Below are 22671 nucleotides of genomic sequence, written 5' to 3' on the forward strand. Positions count from 1 at the left end.
AAATCAGTCTGTGTAGTTCTTCATTAACATTTAACAGTTATAATAAGAACAATCTGAGAACCCTTCAGCAGAGCCCTTTCAATTTTGGTCCATTACATACCTCAGATCAGCACCCTTTCATCGGTTCCTGGTGAGTCTCAGTTTTACAGTAAAGTGAGCTAGATGGTGACTTCTCTCAGCTGAATGAACCCAAAACAGAGACAAATATTCTTGTGATTTATTAACTGAAATATTAAGTGTGCCGAAATAACAACATCATAATAAAGAACGTACAACAAAGAGAAAAAACAATACTTTCCCATGCTGAAAATCCAGACCCCTGAGATGAACATATTTATGTAGGTGTGAATAGAGGTTTTAATAACACCTGGTGGGGATCATTTGATTTGATTTGATTTGATTTGATGCCTTTATTCCGATCATGTAAAATTGTAAAACATACAAGTAAAAAAGAAGAAATAGTTATACAAAAAAACAAAATCATCAGTTCCATTAGCAAGCTCTAAAACATTTTACTTTACATGTGCGAAAAGGAAAATCCCTTTATTCAATATTTTCTGGCATTATACGAGTGCATTCCCTCAAAACAAATCTTCATATCCTATCTTCATATTTACACCTACAATACAAAGGGAACCCCTCATGGGTGATTAAACCCTCGTTAATCACCCATTGACCCTTCGACTAAGATTATGTCTTTGAAAGTAACGGCAAACTTTTCAACTTCCTGCAAAAGCCTATTTTCAATGCACTGCATTATTCAAAGCCAAAATAGCAACTTTGGAAGCCAGAAAGTGTTCAGATTATAAATTAATTTCCCCTGTGTGCAAAAAACAGTCACTCCTTGATTCATTAAACCCCCCAGAAGGGCGCCTGTTCATCTGTTTCTGGTGAGTCTCAGTTTCACTGTAAACAGTAAGTTCCACAGGGCTTTACTCTGGCTTCCTTCAGCAGTATGAACCTGAAAATGAAACAGATTAATTGATGTATCCTTGTGATTAATGGGTCTTAAATTTGCCAAAATACTTATATCATGATGCAGATTAGTCAAAAGTTAAAAGTCAAGCTTTGTCAGGTCATGTGTAAATCATGTCTCCCTGAATGATCTCATCCTGCCCCTTTAACGCTCGTTTTCTGACTCTTTGCTGTAGAAAATGTAAACAAAGGCTGTTAAAGCAGCATATTTTTAATCTCCTTGTGTGACACTGACCTGTTTGTGTGAGGCACCAAGAACAACACAAAGGTAAAGTTCCTTATAGTAGCTTTAAAGTACGTTGAGTCAGCCCTTTTTTTTTACTTGCTTTTTAACATCAATGTGTTCTTTAAGAAGTTAACAAAACTTCTGAGGTTCCTCTTCTCTGTAGGAAACAAAATCTCATAAAGTCACTGAACTTTAGTAAACTTAAAACTGTCGGCTGTCAGACTCTTAAAATCAAAAGAGAGTGTTTGACTGATCCAGCTCCTCTGGGTGGCGCCAGAGAGCTACTCAAGAGCCCGGATGGACTTGGTACTATCTAGAGCAAGGATTCAAAATATATGTTTATTTAATTTGCAGAAAAAAGAAAAGTGTTTTCCTGTTCAGAGCTGGAAACTACCTTGATTCAGTTTTGCTGCCAGACTCTGGAAGTAAAATTACATTAAGCACATTTCATGAAGTAGAAACAGAGTGTAAAAACTGTTTCTGGCTGCACATGAAACCTGCTCTGACTTTTCACATTAAATAAAGTGAAATTACATGACCCAAATTTAAAATCAAACATTTCAACCTGTAATCACGAGACAACATGAGAACATCAACACTACATCCAACTGTGTGAGTGAATGATCTCACCTTTGTGTATTATTTCAGGACTGACGCTGCATCAAACTCCAACTAGTTAAAAGAACCACCTAATAATCTGAGGTAAAGGTCACAGGTAAATAGCTGTGTATGTGTGGTGCGTGTGTGTGTGTGTGTGTGTGTGTGTGTGTGTGTGTGTGTGTGTGTGTGTGTGTGTGTGTGTGTGTGTGTGTGTGTGTGTGTGTGTGTGTGTGTGTGCACAACAATGTTTGTGTGTGCAGAAAGGGAGAGGAGTAGGAATTTAAAGTATCACTCCCATCGACTCCTCCTGGAACCTGAAGCAGGATCTCTGACGTTGGAAGGTGGCACTGAATGCATCAGAGGCGTTTGTGTTTGCAGTTTGACGTCATTGCAGCATCAGAGGTCAAGTTCGTGTTGTTGTGAAGTTTTTTTATCCTCTTTTTTTCTGGCAGCATATCAAAAAGTGCACCGATACACAAGAGTTTCAGTGACATTTACAATGTCTCTCAGATCAAAACAACCTTTTCTGTTTTTGAAGAGTGATACATTTTAAATTGTATCACTTTTTATCTTCCTCTTGTCAAGTCATAACTGTTTAACTGTTTGAATATTTTTAATACCAGGCTCTGAGTGATTTAAAAAAAAAAATAGAATCAGAAATTAGGACCACCTTGATCAGTTGAATGCAGCTAAAGACAGCGACACTGAGAAGAGTTCTTGTTTGATTAAACAATTTGTGAATAAATAAAATAACAACTGGAGGGGAAAAAATGGGTTGTCTCAGTTACATTTTTATCTTAAAACAATCATTGATATATATATATTTCCCCTTTTTTTAATATATTTTATTTTTTGATATATTTTTATTTCCCTTTTAAACGTTTATTTTGAGCACTAGTCTGCACTATTTTTTTAAGTTCATTTGTTTATTTATTTACTTATTTATTCATTTAGATATTTATTCATTCATTTTTTAATTTTTTTTATTTGTCACTTGAATTGTCGAGAGCCTTTATGAATATGAAACTAACCTTTAAGTACAAACAAGCCTACGTTAGATCGATGCTCCTTAACATGTTAAAATAAAAAATGACAATCAAACATTAAACCACAACATTTTATTTAATTTTACACTTGTAAGAGGGTGAAACTACCGTTAGTACCTCAGTCCACCACACGATAGCGCCTGTAAATCACTAGCAGAAGGTACGCTGCCCCAGTGAACTTACTGTATGTCTACTATAAATCAATCAGCATCACATTCACTCTACAACTCCAAACACAAAGTCTGTCTGCACTGTCTGTAAAACTATAACTATGCTATATGTTCAGACAGACATGGAGGAAATTAAAAGAAACATTTAAAAATTTAAGTAAAACCTGCAGTCACACATTTTCTCCAGAAATGTATTCACCATAACGATTTATCATGTATTACATGGCTGTGTTAAATACTTGATTCTGATTGGTCAATACTCCAAAGCAACAGTTTGGCTTTTCTTGATACACAGACTTTAAAATCAACCTGGCGAAAGAAGTCCGGTTCATTTCACGTCGGTTTGTTTACACTGGGAATAATAAAAGCGACAGAAACGCAGGAGACGTTAAAGACTCAAACTGCAGGCTATGACAGAGATATCTATAAGGTTAAATATGCTGCATGAAGCAAACTCTCAACAGGACACGATGTGGGATAAGGCGGTATTTAATGGAAAGAAAATGATAGCGATAAGGCCGAAAAGTAAATCAGGTGAGGCGCTGATACATCACCTAGTTTCCTCTCACCGTCAACAAAAATATTCGGTTTCATGTGAGTAATAACAGCTCAGTCAGCTCATTTTAAAAAGGCTACATAGTTCATTGGGCATGGATCAGTCTGTGAGTGAAACAGACAATTTTTACTACAAATATAACAATTTTAAAACATTTAAATCACGTCCAAATCAATATTTGATTTCTAAAATCTGCAGCTGTGTAACTTGCAGAATTATCTATATTGGAAAAGCAGAACATCTTCAGGGACAAGGCGGACCTGATTGTTATCCCTTATGTATTACCCGGCTTTCTTACTGATTCTGATTGGTCAAAACCCCTTGACAACGGTTATTAACTTTCACTAACATGAGCAACTCTAAAGGCAAACTGATCACACGTCATTTCAAATCAATCTGTGGGAAAAGAGTTCTGGCGCATTTTGCTTCTGCTTGTTGACACCATAGACAGTAGGGTGAGGTAAAACTGTTAGCTTCCGTTAGCATCAATACAATGTGGCTGAAACGGTAGTTTCAGTAAGCATGCTAAATCGGCTGGCTGATTTATGTTTTGTATGATGAGTGTTACTGCAGAGCGTTTGTAGTCAAAGCATTTGTTTATTTGCTTATTTGCTGCATATTTCATTTTTTTGTTTCAGACTCTAATATGTGTTTCTGACTGAATTGTTCTAGATTTGTGACCTGTGTCTCTGAATACAAATCTTTGCCACCATAGACTAATGTTTCATAGTTGCACCATGTCGTACCAAATACATCCTGAGTAATTCTGACAGTTAAGTGAACCTCTCCTGCAGTTTTTCACCGAGTGCTGCAGGTTTTCACCACAAAAGAGTCTAAAGAAAAGAGAACGAAACTAAAACCAGTGTGCATTAACAGTAAATTGTCTGAGTTTCTTTGTGTTAATAGATTTGTATTTTGATGTCACCATGGAGACTAAGCAGAGAATCCAGTAATCCTGGTGTGAAAAGAGGCTCTGGCCTGGGAGGAGAGGATGTGTGAGACGGCACGTATGCTGCTCACAGCTGGCAGAGGAGGGCAGGGGAAGCCACGGCGGTGTGTGTGTGTGTGAGTCTTTGAGTGTGAGTGTGTGTACGTGTGTGTGGAGCATGGTGTGGAGGCACGTTTATCTCTGCTGCATGGTGTCTGCAGACAGTGTGAGGTCACTGGCCGTCTGACTGGTTTTCCACAGATTAGTTTGCTCTGCCAAAATGTCCACACCACATGCACACACACACACACACACACACACACAGATATTTTAATAGGATTGGGATGATGATTCTTTCTATTTTTTCCTCTACTCAGCAAATCTTATTAAAAGCAGAGAGAAATGAATTAATTTCCAAACTGTCATGCCTGCAAAGTCAGTAGTCTAGAGTCTTTAATATAACATGATGTTCAATTGAATCATAAAGTCATTAAATTATAGCCCCATTAAGAGTAACAAAGAACACAACTGCTATCTATAAAGATATAGAATCTGTAAATCTAGATTTCAGAATGAGAACTGTTTTGGTTTCAGTTTGAAGTCCGATCAGGTATCAGCAGGCTTTGGAGTAACATTCTGAATGGAGCGCAAAAGCAGGAGGAACACAATCCACTGTGTGTATGTCACATTTCTCGTAACATGATGAGGATTTCTTTCTGTCTATAAACAGATATCTGCATGAAGAGCATCTTACAATCTCTTCTAGATCAAACATTTACACTGAGACACAAATCTGCTTGATGCTGTGTCACTAAAGACAATCAGCGTTTAGATTTCCTGACTTCCTTGAACGCATCAGAAATGATGGATCCCACCTCCATTCAAAGAAGTTCAAAGAAGTCAGAATCAGAATCAGAATCAGCTTTTTTGGCCAGGTATGCTTGAACACACAAGGAATTTGACTTGGTAAGCTGTGCTCTCTTTGTACAAGAATAAAAAAATATATAATAATAATAATAATAACAACAACAATAATAATAATAATAATAATAATATCAACTATAAACAGGCTTCTCCTGAAGTCCACTGTCATCTCTACTGTCTTGAGTGGGTTCAGCTCCAGATGGTTCTGACTACACCAGTCTCGCCCCTTCTTGATTTTGATTGGTCAGTGATGAAGAGGTGACATTGGAGAGAGAAGCAGTATTGCAAAGTTGAACTATCTTCAACTGAGAGCGCTGCAACATCAAACAGCTGACCGTGCTGAGGATGATGAGCGCTGGAAACACTGAGTCTAATCGTTTTTGTCCAGAAAAGAGGTGCTGTCAGCCCAAATCAGCAATAATGGACACAGGCCCTAAAAGCTGTTCTCTTTCCCCTTAAGGAAGCTTGCACTCTTACTTCTCACAACTCTCCTCCATGATGTTGTTATTTCAGCAACACAAGGAAGTTGTGTTCATGCTCCTGAAGTAAGCCAGCGTGAAGCCTCTGAATAACTTACTTTTTACAGTGAAACTGAGACTCACCAGGAACATATAAATGGGTGTTATTGTAAAGGATGTAGAGACCAAGACATGTTATATTTTGCAGATCTGTCTGGAAGTTAGAGATTGATCTGAGCACAAGGTCACTTCTCAAGTTGTCAACGATGTTCGGCTCTAACCACTGGCTACACCAAAGTACCTGAAAGGAAATGGCCATCATTCCCACAGGTATATATCGTAAGATGATTGCTGAGAATGTAATTGAACATAAAGCAAAATTTGCTTCAAGGCATAGAACTAACAATCTGTTAACCAGGATAGAAGCAGAGCAATGCACGCCAAATCTTTCATCTAATATGGACAAATCCGGGCCTTAAACTGCAACTTTTTGGCTCTAGCATATTGGTTCCATTTCTTATCCCTGACTTGGTTAGTTTGCAGTATGAGGGTAGCGTTACAGATTCTCACCCAGAAAGGCAGAGTACCAGTCCTTGAAGCTAGTGCCACAACCCAGCTGCTGTATTTGTTAGAGTGTTAAATGAAGAAGAAGGAAGTGTTTTTGACAAACATCCACCATATCCGTGTCCGGTCCGTCTCCGATCAGTCACGGCACCGGTTCTGATAGGTTTGTACTCTATTTAATCATTTAACTTCCACTGGATCCGCTCTGTTGCGTTCCGGTTGCGCTTCTGATCCAGCAGATCGGAGCCCTCCGGATCAGATACGCAAGACTTCTATTTTTGCCGTATTTCACTTCACTACAACAACAAACCGTCACGATGAGCAGAGCCAGGCCTGGAGTCAACAGGTCAGAGGTTTTCAGGGGACAAGAAAGACAACATGCATGAGGAGAGGAGGAGGAGAATCCTTGGTTCAGGGATTACCGCAGGAAAACCTCAGTCACATGACTCCAGCTGTCCGGCTGTCCGGCGGTCCTGCTGCAGCTGCGTTCTGAAAATGCAACCGGTGGGTGTTGACGGATGAGAGAGCACGGAGCCGGACCACAGCAGATTGCAGACGGACCAGACACGGATCTGGTGGAAGTCCTGGGTTGCATTACAGAATTACATGAGTCTAATCCTTTAAAGTTGACTCCTTCATGCATCTATTCTGCATGCACAGTAAATAAAAAAGTCTGCGATCAAACCTCTGCATACCAAATTTAATGTTCTCCATACATTCCCTTCTCTGCCTCCACAGCATACATCCTCTTATGGCTTTCTCATTATGTGTTATGTAATACAGCTATTTTAGCAGCCTGTAATAAACGACCCAGAATGCTGTGATCCCTCTGACCCTGAAAACCTGTGAACATAAAGAACGTCTAAATTTACACCGCACAATTACAGTAAATCATCGTACAGCTGCAGAAGTGTGGAGCCGGCGTCTGCCTCCCCCAGCCTCTCAGAAAATGCAGACTATGTTTGACACAACATGTGATTGCTGTGTCATGTCTGGTTTTCCGCCAACATGAGCTGTCTGAAATGTTCCATCAGTGAGTTTGTAAGGGCTTCATCCCGTGTTTGTTTCCACGCTGACATGCAGAGTTAAAACAGCGATCACTGGAGTTAAATGGTGTTTTTGAGCAAATGCTTGTGGCAACAAAACTGCATTCTCCTCCTGTGGTGGTGTATTATGACAACCGCATTCTGTTCTGTTTGCATTCACAGTAAATTAAAACGGACAAGAAGAATCTGTGTGTGTTCCTATCAGTGTGTTCTTCTACTTGTTTTGTCCACACAGAAGCTTATCGGGCCACCTTCCTTACAATTTGAAATCTGACGTTCCCTGTAGGTGTGCAAAGCTTTGCCCAGATCAGAATAATTGCCCTGTGGTTTACCAAGGACACTCACCTCTGTCTCTTTTCAAATCACCGCCCTGGCTCCAAGCTGAGGTACAGTAACACGTTCCTGCTCAACCCGATGACTCACTGCAATGGTCACGTTTGCTGAAAGCTGAATCACAGATGAACTTGGACACTAGGCTAAAGGGCACAGAGCCTACCAAGGGTTAATAAAATGAAAGACTGTGGAGTACACGTCTGGTTATCTGTGTTTGAAGTGTGATGACTGTGTGTACAGTGACTGACAAGGACAAATGCCCTGAAACAGCCCTAACGATGTTCAATCGGAGGAACAGAAATGATGCAACTTCAGAAAAACATTCTATAACTAAAAACTAAAAGATGCTGTAAGTGAAAGAGAGCTACAGAAAGCTGTAACAGATGCATCAACAGAAAAAGTTAAATACATGAATGGTACAAAATGAGAAACACACCAAAAACCAGGAAAATCATGACATAAAAAAAGTGCTCCAGGCCTTCAGGGGGCGCTAACTGGAACTGGATTTTGTCACACTTCCTTCGGTTGGTACTAAGCAGCAACCTGTGTTGTTAAAAGATGAAGCCAATGCAGGAGTGCAAAAACTGCAGTTCCAAGAGTGTCTTGAGGCTGGTCCCAAAAGTGAAGGAATCCCATAAACATCCATATTAAAATGTCCAATTTCACAGTAAAATAAAACACATCTACAGCCTGATTCAAAATCAATTGTATTACATTTATTCAATCGGTTTCGGATTATTTCTAGAAAAATATATAAATTAAAAAAAATCGTAACTGCTTAGAACAAATATCTCCTTTCCCCTCAAACAGAAACACGTCTTTCCATTTTCGTTACCAAGAGGAAAATATGTTTCATCAGGTTTTAGTGTTCTTTAGAACTTGCTCTGCAACTAAACTCACCAGGGAGCTAACTTAGCTTAGGTAGCGGCTGTAGCTTAGCCTTGCTTAGGGAGAGATGGCTAGCTTGGCTCTGCCCAGAAATCAGAATGAAGCCTTCTATCAATCACAGAAAATATACGGATGGTACTTTTAATGTCTGTACAAATAAAAGACCACACCACAATCCTTTGTGAAGACTTAGCTTAGCTTGTAGCATTCTTAGAGTGGTGCAACACTTTTTATACAACATCAGGGAAGAAGTGAAGAAAAAGAAAGCTCATTGTCTAAGATGCTGATGTCTGTTATTGAAGTAAACTTTCCAGCGTGGCAGGTGGGCGAGTAATCCAGGTGAACCCTTTATTTCAGAATCCAGCTCTAAGCTTCATTAAAGAGCGTCTGCTGCTTCGTGACGCAGGGACTAAGCCGAGACTAAGACTCTGTTGTTACTCTCGTGTTGATGTGTGATTGGATGCTTTTCTCACAGGACGCCTGGGAGCGGGTTACATGAATGCAGAATTTCAGTTTGGCCTTGTTCAGGAGGTCGATCTCAAAGTGCTGCTGTCATTCTGTGAAAGCTGTTATGAAACCTGTGAGCTGCTAAAATGCAATACAGATTATTTCCCAAGATGCAGGAGAGGTTTGATATTAGAGGATATCATAAAATAACACTTTCTGCAGGTTTATATTTCGGTATTTGTAAGTAAGAAAATTCATAAATATTGCCGTTAAGAAAAATATGTTGCAATACATGAATATTTTTTGCTAGCTAAAATGCATTAGAACAGCAAATGTTGTAGATTGAACCCCCAAAAGACCATGTGACATATGAAGTAGGTGTTTTTAAATTCCATCCCAAACCATAAAACCAGGGCGCTCGCCAGTGACAAGAGGAGTAAGACGCTCTTCTCAGAGCTCCTGCAGAATCCTCATTCTGATGACGCTCCATGCTCCAAATATTCCATATATTAGCCAGAGGACGGCTGAAAGTCAGTAAAATCGACGTGGATGGCATCAAATCTCAGAAAATACAAATACGACAGTCCGTCCAACACAAGGCCAGACATCTCCTCGGCGAAGAGTTCAGGTAACCTCAAGCTGACGCCGCCCTTACCAGCGGCAGCCTCAAACATGGATACCGCATTAAATAAAGACGATATCCTCTCTTCTATAAGGAAAGACATATCCTCTGCAATAACAGAAGAGTTGAAGAGAGCTTGGTGGACGAGCATGGATAAGTGATGTGTTTTTGTCTCTCTCTCTGTTCTCCCAACAGGTGCTGCTCCGAGCCTCACTGCAGCAGCTGGTGATTAGGCTCACCTGTACCTGATTAACAATCAGTGACAGGATATAAGAGCAGGAAAGAGGAGGCAGACAGTGTGTTTGTGTTCAGATGTCTTCCCAAGACTTGACTTAATCCTTCAGTGGAAGAAGCATGGGTTTAGGGGTCTTTCCAATTAGAGTTCATTTCATACATATTAAGAAAGTGGGATCACGTTTTTTCCGGGGGCCAATATTTGTTCACAACAGTAGAAAGCGCCTCTAAAAGTGAGTGTATCCCTAAAGACTGAGGCCAGCTGTCACTCACATCTACAACGACAGAGGGATGAAAGATGTCCGAAACAAAGTGGCTCAAAGGTTTTTGAAAACTGAGGTGAGTTATGATGCTGGTTTCCAGATCCTAGTTATCAATGCAGCAGAGATATTAAACGACTTTAAGCACCTTGGAAATGTGGCTTCAGAGAGTGTGATGTCTGAGAGTGACTAGCGCAAAAAGACTCTTAAAAAGCATGTGTATGTGTAAGTTACTGTAAGCCTATTAGCAACAGCCTCCTTGACTCAGCACTCATGTTTATTCATGGACTGCAGAAATGGTATATCTGCACCTACAGTTGCAGGAAAAAGACCATAATGCATTGCACCAACTCTTGCATCTCTAGTAGGGGTGTAACGATTCTTTTTAACAATGACTCTATTCGTATGATGATTCGTGGTTGCCGATATGATTAAAGGACGATATTGGTTCATTTAGAATGATATGATCTGAAACAATTCAGTGACTTGAAATCAATTCAGTAACTTTTTAGCCCAACAATTCAGCCAGTGTGACTGTGAAATAAATACCTTGATACTGGACAGTCCTAGATTCCTGTTGTTGCCATGATGTTTTTCACCCAAGCTGAGTTTTGTCCTAGTCTCTGACTAAACATGCTGGCAAGGCCTGAGGCTTCTGCAGAGCTGATGTTACCTTGCGCTGCTGCTGCAGCAGGAACACTGCAAGAGGTGCCTGGACGGTCACCGTTGTGTGAAATCCCAAGGCGCCTTAGTCGGTGGTGGATAGATTAGTTGTATTGCCGTGGTTCTTTACTTGACTTTTACATATCCTACAAACAGCGTGCGACTTATTTAGAACATCTCCGTCTTTACAAAAGCAAAAGTGTTTCCACATGCTGGACCGCAATGGTGGCTTTTTAATTTCTCAATCGCCGGCTTCTACTCTGCCATCCGCCATGCTATGTTTTGTTGTCTGCTGGGGCATGGCTATGATGTCACAGACAGGCAGCCTGAATTGAATAAAGTTTAACGTCTTTATCATTAAAAGTGCTAAAAAAACACATCCATAGATAGTCTGCCGTGCTTAAATCCAATGCGTTATTTCCTAGTATTGATACAATCGATTTATTACTTTTTAAAACGATGTTAGATCAATATATGTCGTCAGGAAGGCCAACTTGCCGAGCACAGATCGATGTAGTCGGATCATAGGAATACAAATCGATACATCGATGTAGTAGATGAATTGTTACACCCCTAATCTCTATAGATTTAACATCTACCTTTTAAACCCATGTGCTGGCTTTGAATTAGACGTTAGAATCGTCTTATTTATTCATTTTATTTATTTATTAGTTTGTTTGACAGGGGCCATGCAAAACAAAAACTGTCAAGCCAGAGTTAGCTATAAGCTAATTTTCATCTGTGGTCCCTGGGCAGGAAGATGTTAACAAATGTACAATACAAACGAAAAAAAACAAAAAAACATACTAGCATTTAAAACAATACATAGACTACTCAACACAGTCCATCACTAATAACAACACATTTAAAATTACATTTCATTGTCTCTAATTTGATGCATTTAGATGATCACATGATTGTTTTTCCTTGAGCCATAATTTCAGTTTACTTTTAAAAACACTGAGGTTTGTACAGTCTCTAATGTGGGTCGGAATTGAGTTCCATTTTCCATTGTCTTAATTAATTTGTGGGGTAAAGGAAACCAACGACTGAGGTGGCCAATCAGAGAGGAGGATGATTTAACACTATCTTAAAACTGATGTTGTGTTGCTTTAATCCCCAATGTGTCAAAGTTCACCAACAGAAACGACTATCTGCTGTGCACGTGTCATTGAGAAAGAACAATAACCTCCCTGTCACTATATTAATGATCATGTGACTCACTCAAAGCTGGGATAAAACCAGCTACTCATTATATTATCCAGTTCATTATCATCTGCTGCAACCTTTACTGCTGTCAGCTGACTGATAACCATTGTGCACGCTGTTCTGGATATCTGCATTGATATTTTTACAGTGTATCAAACTATAACCTACTGACGAGCTGCAGTTTTTTACCAATTACATCATTTCTGACATTTTCAGATTGGAAGCGTCTCACTGCAGCTTCTTATCTGACCCAGTCTGCTGATGTAGGAGACAAACACAATGTTCTTCATGCTCTGCTGAATTCATCGTGACAAACTTACGGTTACTTTTTGGTCCCTGGAAGTCACAACAAAGATAATGTATCAATAACAGCTACACAGGTAAATCAGTGAACTGCAAATCAGGAAGCCAGGAGAGAAAACGCGTGCTCTGAAGGTTTTAAATGTAAAATTGTCGATGCCTGCTTTAAAGAAAAAATAAAGGTGTATCAAAAGATTTTCTTCTAACGTTGGGAAAACATAATGGAGGAGATTTAAGTTGCACCCAGTACGGCCTCATTAATCATGTATGAAACCAAGGGCAAATACACAGAGGGCCAGAACTACAAAATAAAACAGGAGAGGCTGCAGGTTCAAGGCAAACCAGAGAAACACAACGAAGAAGAATACTTCAGAAGATGGCATCCCAATGGAAAGGACAAGTTGGAGTTGCAGTGATGATTATATAATTTAAAACTTGCATCTATCTATTTTTGTTCATAAAGGGAGCATCAATAAGCAACAAGAGATGTGCATAAGTAGACATGATATGGGGCATGGCTGATCTGACTGACAGGAAGGCTCCAGCTATTAGCAAGGCAGCAAGGTTAAGGCTTCAACTCTGCCTCTACCTCCTGCAAGATTTCCCAAAAGTTAGTTAGAGTAAGGATATCCAGTTTGGGGACCACCATCTTTGGAATTCATAACGCCTCTCCAGGAGAGGGACTGGGACTTGTGCATGTCTTATATTGTGACATCCTTCGTTGGTGCATGCTCCGTGTAGCTGACAAAGCAATCTGCAGTCTCACTTCTTGTGTGTCCCTCTAATAAGAATAGCTTCATACCAGTCATGTGAAATGTACATACTGTATATGTGCCTAACAGGTGTTACGTGTGTGTGTGTGTGTGTGTGTGTGTGTGTGTGTGTGTGTGTGTGTGTGTGTGTGTGTGTGTGTGTGTGTGTGTGTGTGTGTGTGTGTGTGTGTGTGTGTGTGTGTGCGTGCGTGCGTGCGTGCGTGCGCGTGTGTCTGTGTATGTGTCTGTGTATGTGTATGTGAGTGTGTGTGTTGGAGATATGGTGCAGGAGTGTGTAAGTTACATAAAGGTTGTGCCTGACTCGTATCGTGTGTTGGAATGTAAATGTTATGACAGAAAAAGGGGGTCAGTGTGGATCCAGGGGGCTCTGCGGACAGGTGCGTGAGGTGAGGGTGGGTCTGTCTCGTGTCTGTTGACATGAGTGGACATGTTTGGTGTGTTGTCATCTTCTGTCTGACCTCGCTGTTAAAAAAGGAAACATTAAGGGCTGAGAGAAAGAGAGGAGAGATAGGTCCTCTGTGACCCAGTGGAAGAAATCTATAAAAACAGACTGAGATCATCTGGTTTCCCCTGAGTCATCTGAGCTCCAGGATAAAGCCTCTGAGAGTTATAACTCAGAGGTAGTTAAGTCGCTTTTTATAGCCACTTTGCTCGTTGTTTTGCCTGCAAATTCCTCCCTCATTGCATCAGTTAGCCACAGGTTTGCCATTTTAGTTACCTACCTAGCACCAAACACCAGACAGAGTTAGCAACCACAGAGAGGCAATTACACCATCTGGAGAGAATTGGCAGCTGGCTGCAGGAGCTCCAAATTACACTCTTGGTATTAGGGACCAAACATAACCACAGAGGAGAAAAAAAAAGGCACTGCATTTGGAAAAGTCATCAAATGTTTAGAAACAGCAGCTCCTCAAGAGTAACCAGCTGAGATCCAGAGACGGACTCAGCCTTCAGAAGTCCACACGGGAAGTCTTGGTTGAGCTCGTTGGTTAAATTGTTCCATGTACAGAGTCTGGGTTCGACTCCCACCCCTAGCTTTTCACCATTTGTAACCCACCACTCTTTATTCCTTTTTTTCGACTCAATCCACGGTCCCATCTCCTTGAAAAAAGCATGATAAAGCCCAAAAAGTTCATCATGAAGTAAACTCAGTGTTTGTGGATCATTCCTGCTTTAAGCCAAGATGGACAACAATGTTAATAAAGGACTTTATCCCATTCATCCTTCTGGAGTCCCTGAGCTCCCTTGTCTCATAGGTTCCTCTGGATATCTGCTGCTGTGGTTAAGATCAGACTGAGTCTTGTCTGTAAGATGGGACTGAATCTTATACTGTCTTGATGTTGGGTCTTTGTTAATAATAGAACATAGAGTACGGTCTAGACCTGCTCTGTTTGGAAAGAGTCTGAGGATAACATTAATTGGGATTTGGCACTATATAAATGTTGATCCATCCAAGATTTTGTTTTCTGTGCACTGCCTTGTTTGAGGTCCAATTAACTAGAGAAGTGATCAAGTGTTCAATGAGTGTTTTTTTAGTTCAAAACACCCCATAAAGTAGCGCCTGTTCATCTGTTTCTGGTGAGTCTCAGTTTCACTGTAAATGGTAAGTTCCACAGAAGCTTCTCCCCAGCTAACTAGTTAAAAAAAAAAAGCCTTCTCATTATTTACGTTTGCAATTAAGGGTCTTAGATATGTAGATATCTGTAGATCGACGTGAAAAGATCTTCGTCAGATTAACCAATCGTAGACCAGGATGGTGTTTCAGTGAGTTTCATTGCGTCTAGTTTTGCTCTCCGTATGACATCAAAGCCTGCTGATACGTGATCGGTTAACTCTGCTTGGACTATAAATGCACTTGAAGTAGAAACCAGAACACCATACTTCAATTCAGACCCTCTAAAAACTGAACCATAAAGAGATGTATCCAAAACAATCACAGCAGGAGAAATGTATGTTCATATTGGTATAAGAAATACAGTTGCCTTTCTTTATAATGCGGCTTTTGCTTTGCTAAAAGTGTTAAAAATGTTCTGTTTGTGCACAAGGAGAAGCTGCATGTACCTTTGTGTCTTCTTCCCCTTGTTAGAGTCAGATCTCTGATTTACATTGCCTGTTTTCTGTGTTTGCAGGATTACATTCCACTGGAAGCTGTGGAACATTTTACAGCTTTTACAGGGTGTTTCCCTTTTCCTCATAATGTTACACGAGCCAGAGCTCAAGTCTTGTGAGTTTCCACTTAGTTCGACTTCACTATAATAAGTCATCTATCTCCTGTCACCGACCTGACCAACGTCTGAGTTAGTGGTTTTCATTCTACAGGCGACATAATGTGCTCTGACTCTGGAGATGACCTTTCCGCTGCTCTGTTACCACGTGAAGGATGTCGGTTATTTTAGCTGGTGTAGAAATTCTATGAAGAGTTTAACCTATCATTACATGTGACTCCAAGATCATGAGAGTCAACTAGAAGTCTAAACTATGAATGCAAGGAGAGATCTTCAATGGTAAATAAGTCCATTAAAACTTTGTCTGTTTGACAACCTTTTTTCTGCAGTACCTTGATTGTCCACTAGAGGCTGGTTTCGAATGCCAAATAATCAATCAGTTTTTACAGCTGTTTTTTTTGTCAAATTTGGGACTCTTCACCCTAAATCTGGCATATAATCTCTCTTTTTATATGGTTTATGGCACTAACGGGGTATCTCGCTCACCTCAGCTCCACCCTCTCCTCAAAATATGGCCACTCTGTGACAGCACCGGATCTGCTAGGTTTCTATTCTATTTAATCATTTAACTTCCTCTGGATCCACTCTGTTGCGTTCCAGCTGTGACTCTGATCCGGCAGGTTGGAGTCCTCCGGATCAGATACACAAGCCTTCTATTTTTGCCGGATGCCAGAGCACGACGCATTAATCTCAACAGAGCAGATGGAGCGGAACAGGAAGTCAGGCACCAAAACAAAATGAAAACATCCAGTTACTTTTCAGAATAAAACACTCTGTGTTATCACCAGATTGTATTTCACTTAACTACAACAACAAACTGTCATGATGAGCCGAGCCAGGCCTGGAGTCAACAGGTCAGAGGTTTTCAGAGGATCAGAAAGGCAACATGGATGAGGAGAAGAGGAGGAGAATCCTTGATTCAGGGATTACCGCGGGAAAAACTTGGTCACATGACTCCAGCTGTCCGGCGGTCCTGCTCCGTGCTGCGTTCTGAAAATGCAACCAGTGGGTGTTGATGGATAAGAGAGCATGGAGCCATACCACAGCGGATCGGAGACGGACTGAACACGGACCGAACATGGATCTGGAATTTTGGAGGATGTAGTATATATAGACATGGATCCCAAAGCTGGAGGTCAAGTCTGGACCCAAAACCCAGAAGACCAAAGTTTGAGATTGTACGAGGCCAGAAGTCAAAGTTGATTCCATTTGGGGATAAGTGACGTCATGTTTGTAGCATGACTTTGTGTATTTAAAGTTTCCCTGATGCACCATAATTCACCCAGAACCTAAACATAACCAAGCTGCTACTATTTCTGTTAGAGCGCAGGCATCCAATCAGCTGGTCAGATGTCGGAAAATCTTATGTTTTAGGCTCAAGTGAAATGTCAACAGCTGTCTCCTCAGTGCTTTTGGTCTAAAAGCACGTTATTTCTGCCATCACCACACATTACCGTGGTGCTGACTGATGCACAAAAGGTTTTGTTTTGCAGGCACAAAATAAAATACATAAATCCAAACCTATGAAAACATGCATGATTCTGTCCGTTTTATTTTTGTGACTGTTTCACAAATTCTAGGAGGGACCGGCCAACTTTAAAAAACGAAAACAAGAGGAAAACTCCTGAATCAGAAACTTCAAAAACATTATTTCCGAGTACATAGAAACACAGGAAGCATGCAGCAACCAATCACCATTTTGGAGGAGATTTGAGGCCAGTTTATTCCAAAGTCTGGGTGCAAAGAGAAAGACCACTTATCTTTAGCCTCATGTTTTACTTGTGCAGGTTTTGGTTGGACGATAAGTGGAGGTTCATCATCCTGGAGATAAAGGTTGAAAATAAAACCATGAAGTTATTTTACAAGCCTTAAAATGAATCCTGACCTTTATGAGCAGCCACTGCAATGAAGCTGAAATATGAGTGACATGAGAGCGTGCGTGCGTGCGTGCGTGCGTGCGTGCGTGCGTGCGTGAGTGACACAGACACAATTATCTGCAGACAGATATGACATAATTCATTCAGTGTGTTATTTGTACATAGATAAAATGTCAGAGTGAAGAGATGAAAGAAGTCACATGTCATATTATGATTAGTCTGTAATCATGATTTTGTAAGATTTGTGTTCTCTTCCTGTTTTATTTTGTAATATTGGTGTTTTTATAATAAGTCCATGGTCACTTCCTGCCATTGTTCTGTTTCCCGCCTTTTTCCCGCACACACCTGTAGCTCTTTTGGGATCAGCCTGACCTTTATATATAACCTGTGCTGTCACCGTGGTGTGGTCATGCTGTACAGCTTTGTTTGCTCGTGTTTGCTTGCCACATTTCGAACTTTGCCCTGATTTTGGGTTTTGTGGATTTTCCCTTGCTGGATTTATACGCCTTTGCTGACTTCCTGTGTATGACCCCTTGACTGTTGAATAAAGAACCTTTCCTTCTGGACTGTATTTTGTGTCCTGGACTTTTCTGTACTTCTAAGTCCCAGTTTTGTTTTAAATTATCACAGCACATGGATGAGATATAAACAGGAAATGAGAATGCGTACTTCTTATTTCTCTAAAATCTTGCATTTGTCTTCAAATCACTCTTACCACAATGTTTGGGTCTCTGCGTTGCACTGTCGTGTTTGGGGCATTAATATCCCAGTGCAATATCAGGGTTAATATTTGAACTATTTAAAGCTTTGATGTATATAAGTAACCTTGCTTGCTTTTTTATTTGCACAAATCTTTCTTTTCACTTATTACAGCTAATAAGCAAATAAATTACCTCAATAAAATCTAGATTTTTGAGATGTATCTCTAGATTTATTACAAGCATCCCCATTCACATTGTTTCATAACTTTCATTTTATATACTGTGATAAAATATTTGCAGATGATTTTGTCTTAAAAGTGTATAAATGAATAAATGAAGTTGATGTCATGCATTTGAATTGTCAGATATCTGTTTATATGCTTTGGGATGTGTATATGGAGAACTGCCTGCAAGGTAGTTCATGCGTAGTCATCCCGATGTTCCCACAACCCTATGTTCCCTCATTTCTAGGACATTTTCTAAATTAGGCCTTGTGTTCCTACATTTCCCTTCAATTTAAGCCCTATCCTCCCACAATATTTTTTGGAAGCACTTTATGGTAAATAGATTAATGAGTAATTTTATTTTGATCAGCAGCAGCAGAAATGGTCACAATTACAATCATTACAAGAAAAAATAAAATAGGCTGATTGAAAATGGTTTCAGCTGAAGCAGAGCTTCTAGATGCCAAACCCTTGTTTTCATTTCCTTAAGTCCGACCAACAAAACCTGATTGAAAAAAATCTTAGAAATGTGGGAACATAGGCATATTCCTGTTCAGGCAGGCAACTCGAGCTGCACGGCTTCATACTGACATGTCATCCTCTCTATCAGCTGATCAAACATCCTCTCATTTGTCTATTTAAGCTGCAAGACTCCCTGTCTCTGCCTCTGCCAAACTTACAAACCCCACTTCCTCCCCAGCATCCACCTTTAGGCTCCGAGAGGGGTTTCCGTCTTACCTGGACTGTTATCAAGGCATTACTTGTAGTTTCATGTCTCTATCACTCGTCTGTATTCCTACCATGAAGCACTAATAATGGAGGCTTTAATTCATGAACGCTGAGCCATAACATGGTGGCTGTTTGGCTCCGGTTACTGAGGTCAGCTGTCATTAAAAAAAACTCACAATTTAAAAACCAAACCCACCACATGGCATTTTAAATTTAAAGCCGGATTCCCAACATTCCCAAAGGTGCATGTCTGACTAATGCGCACCTAAAACATCCATATGAGGAATGATTTAGATGACATGACAGCATTTTATTTAATGCTTCACTGAATCAATCAGTAGAATATCATCTGGTGCTGAACCACAAAAAAAACCTGACACATTACTTGGATACGTACGCTTCATGAGTATTTCTATCACAAGACTCTTCTTACTTACAAGTGATCAATCATTTATCTTACAAGATTTAGAAAAGAGGGTTTAATGTGCAATGTCTTTAGTGATTAGACCCCATCGAAAGGAGTGATGAGGTCCACTGCAAGATAGGAAAACCTTGAACTGATGCAGCATGTGAAGAGAGGTGGACATCTGAAGAGCTAAGCTCAGACACTGATGATAAGGAGGTGACAGGTGGAGGACGGTTCGGTGATCCATGCTGAAACGAGGAACTGACCGAGCAGACAGGAGATCAGATTTAACGATCCGGAGCTGCAGGATGATTGGTTGATGAATGTTGTTGGTGAAAGAGTAAACGCCCCTGATCAGGTGATGAAAAAAGCAGAAAGAGATAGACAGACTGATATAGAGAGAATGAATATGGAACCTGCTTGAACTCACGCTGACACCCAACAAATTCCCCCATGAACTTCAGTTGTACGCGCTGGACTCTCGAGCAGACAATGGACAGCCCAGGTGGATGAATATGAAAGCAGTGTAAACAGATAATATTCATATAACCAGAGTTTCAGAGAGAGAGAGAGAGAGAGAGAGAGAGAGAGAGAGAGAGAGAGAGAGAGAGAGAGAGAGAGAGAGAGAGAGCAGGTTCAGGAGGCTGACTGTGGAAAAAGAGCTTCAACACAGTTTACATAGTTTGACTCTCAGATTCGTCATCCGTCTGCAGCTTCAGTGACGTTCTGGAACAAGAACATCCAGATCAGGTTTGGTATGTGATGATGTAGTCAAACAGAAGAGCTGAATGTGTAACAGGAGTTTAAGTAGCTAAGACACCATTTGAGGTGAATTTAAAGATGAACATTTGGATTGAAATAACCAACTGAGCTTTCTGTTTCCACTAGACGTTCAGAATTTCTCTCTCCTGAAGCTCTGACAGTTTAGATTCTCGACCAGGCCAACGCACGTGATTTTATTTAGCATGTTAAGATCTAGATGTCATATGACCACCAAATGTAAAAGCTTGTTGGATTGACGATTAGACATCTTCTGAAACAGACTCCAGCAAACAAGGGAAGACTATCTGCAATGACCCGAACAATATTCATTAGGTAAAAAACATGCTGCAAAGGTAGAATATATGAACACATGCAAACGCAAAACTGCACTAATTGAAATGCATGAAGCCGAAACACATGTAAAACATAAAAGCTGCAAACCCACTTCCAACAGAAGTGCTCCAGGCATGTAGGGGCGCTACACTGCTCCTAGGAATTACTGTTATAGGGTTTTGACCAATCAGAATGAAGTATTTAAGAAGGTTTACTTCATGTACTCAACACTTCCTGTTTTGTAGAGTGGCATCATGTAAAAGAAAAGAAGCAATAATGACAAATAAAGGAGCACTTTTTAGAAAAATGTTTGTTTGAGGATCTCTCTTTATCAAAATTACGTCATGAATCATAAGAGAGAACACAAAGACTACATCTTTTTAACCAATTATCAGAATCAGAAATACTTCATTCATTCCAGGACAAGATCTGTCATTTCAGCTGATTTGATGCACAATGTTTTATTTATTTTCTATATTTATTTGTATATTTGTATGTATTTATTTGTGTATTTTTATGCATTTTTATTTATTTATTTATTACCAAGTTAGCAACTCCCCCCCAGTGTCCACTCATAAATAAGAATAACACCAGAAAAAACAAGATACAAAACCAAGAAGATCACAATAAACCTTTTATAAATCATTTAAGTAATCCCTCAAGTGCCTACTGTTCAATCATCAAATCAATCAAATACCAGATATGACAAAGCTTGAAAATACAATTGACCACAACAACAATTATTATTCCCATCACCACCAACATTGTCACAATCTACCTAAAGGTTCTTCACAGATATTAGCATAAATAACAAATGATATTTAATACATTTTAAAGAGAATACATACATAGAAAACACAACAATAGTATTTGGAAATAAAGGATGCACAAAAAGCTCAGAGAATTGAAAATAAGTGGGATGAGTCCAGCACTGAGTGTGCTCCTGTGTTTAACCAGTACGTTACAGAGTGGGTGGTGGACATTAGACAGCAACCTCTTCTTTGATTTGATCGATAGAAAGTCCAGTTCCTCCCCCACAACATCAGTGACCTCTCAGATCAGTTTGTTAAGTCTGTTGGCGTCCGCCTGCTGCCCCAGGACAGGACAGGACCGGCCACCACAGACTCGAAGAACATCCTCAGCATCATCCTGTTGTTGATCTCGTTGAAAGCTGTTAGTGTTATATTTACTAACCTGGTTTGTGAGTATTTAGATTCCCGCTCCAAAAGACTGGAAAAACTGTTCTGTCTAATTTTCTGTCTTTATGATTTATGGCTGCTACTGTTTCAGTGTTTTGCATATTTGTTTCATAATTTTAATATTCACAATAACAGAAGGAACAAAGAAAGTATATGCCATCCTCACTTCCCTTCTCCTCTGTCAGATGTGAGATGAACCAATAGCATCCTTGCCCTCAACCAAACCCCCTGTTGTCATTCATTAACTCTGTGCAGTCATGAGACCCACGCTGCAAACCTTCCTGCCGTCACATCCTGCTCTGATTTCTCAACCTTTTATTCACATTCTCCCCGTCCACCCTCAGACGTGTTGGTTTTGTGCAGCTCAGACTTTAATGATTGACTTGTTTGGGGATTATTGGGTCAGAACAGCTCGGTCAAGGACACAGCACCACAGAGGAGGGACTTTTTTCAGGGTTTGAAGCCTGAGGTTATTCAATCATGTGTTTCTTATGTCATCTACTGATGCCTGATTTTTTTTTCCTGTCCTCTTCTTGAGTGTTTTTGTTTGTTTGTTCGTCTTGTGTCTTCTTCATGATGGAAATTAGTGCCTCGCTAAATCTGCTGCAACCACCTTTAATATTTCTTTGTATAAGTATATATTGTTGGAACACACAGTCCCTGTTGAACAAAAATAAAATAAATTTCCTTTCTTCTAGTATTTATGGTAATTACATTTTTAGATGTAATTAGCTGGAAATGCTTTATTTAATAAATACAACATATATGATGTATGGTCTATATAGTGATATCAAAATGTGATATAGTTAAAATAATTACACTAATACGCTAATCTTTTTGAAAGATGCTAAGAGCTCTCAGTCTGTCTTCACCCACATCACCGGAAACCACAGGATTCTCATGCAACATGTGCTGCAGGAAACATCGCTCCAGGAAACATCGCTCCATCACTCCTGTTAGTGTTCTCGCCATAGTTTTAATGGTATGCTGTTG

The 22671-nt window shown here is 40.0% G+C and overlaps 1 long non-coding RNA gene across 1 annotated transcript; it reads left to right on the forward strand.

Moving 5' to 3' along the window:
• The first annotated feature begins 9715 nt into the window (after positions 1-9715).
• LOC117805304 lies at positions 9716-12556 on the forward strand. Its single transcript, XR_004629400.1, has 3 exons — positions 9716-9789; positions 9979-10356; positions 12366-12556. It is a non-coding gene; the product is annotated as an uncharacterized LOC117805304 (long non-coding RNA).
• The last annotated feature ends 10115 nt before the right edge of the window (positions 12557-22671 follow it).

The sequence above is a fragment of the Notolabrus celidotus genome, chromosome 21 (assembly GCF_009762535.1).
Source record: "Notolabrus celidotus isolate fNotCel1 chromosome 21, fNotCel1.pri, whole genome shotgun sequence".
Classification (NCBI taxonomy): Eukaryota; Metazoa; Chordata; class Actinopteri; order Labriformes; family Labridae; genus Notolabrus; species Notolabrus celidotus.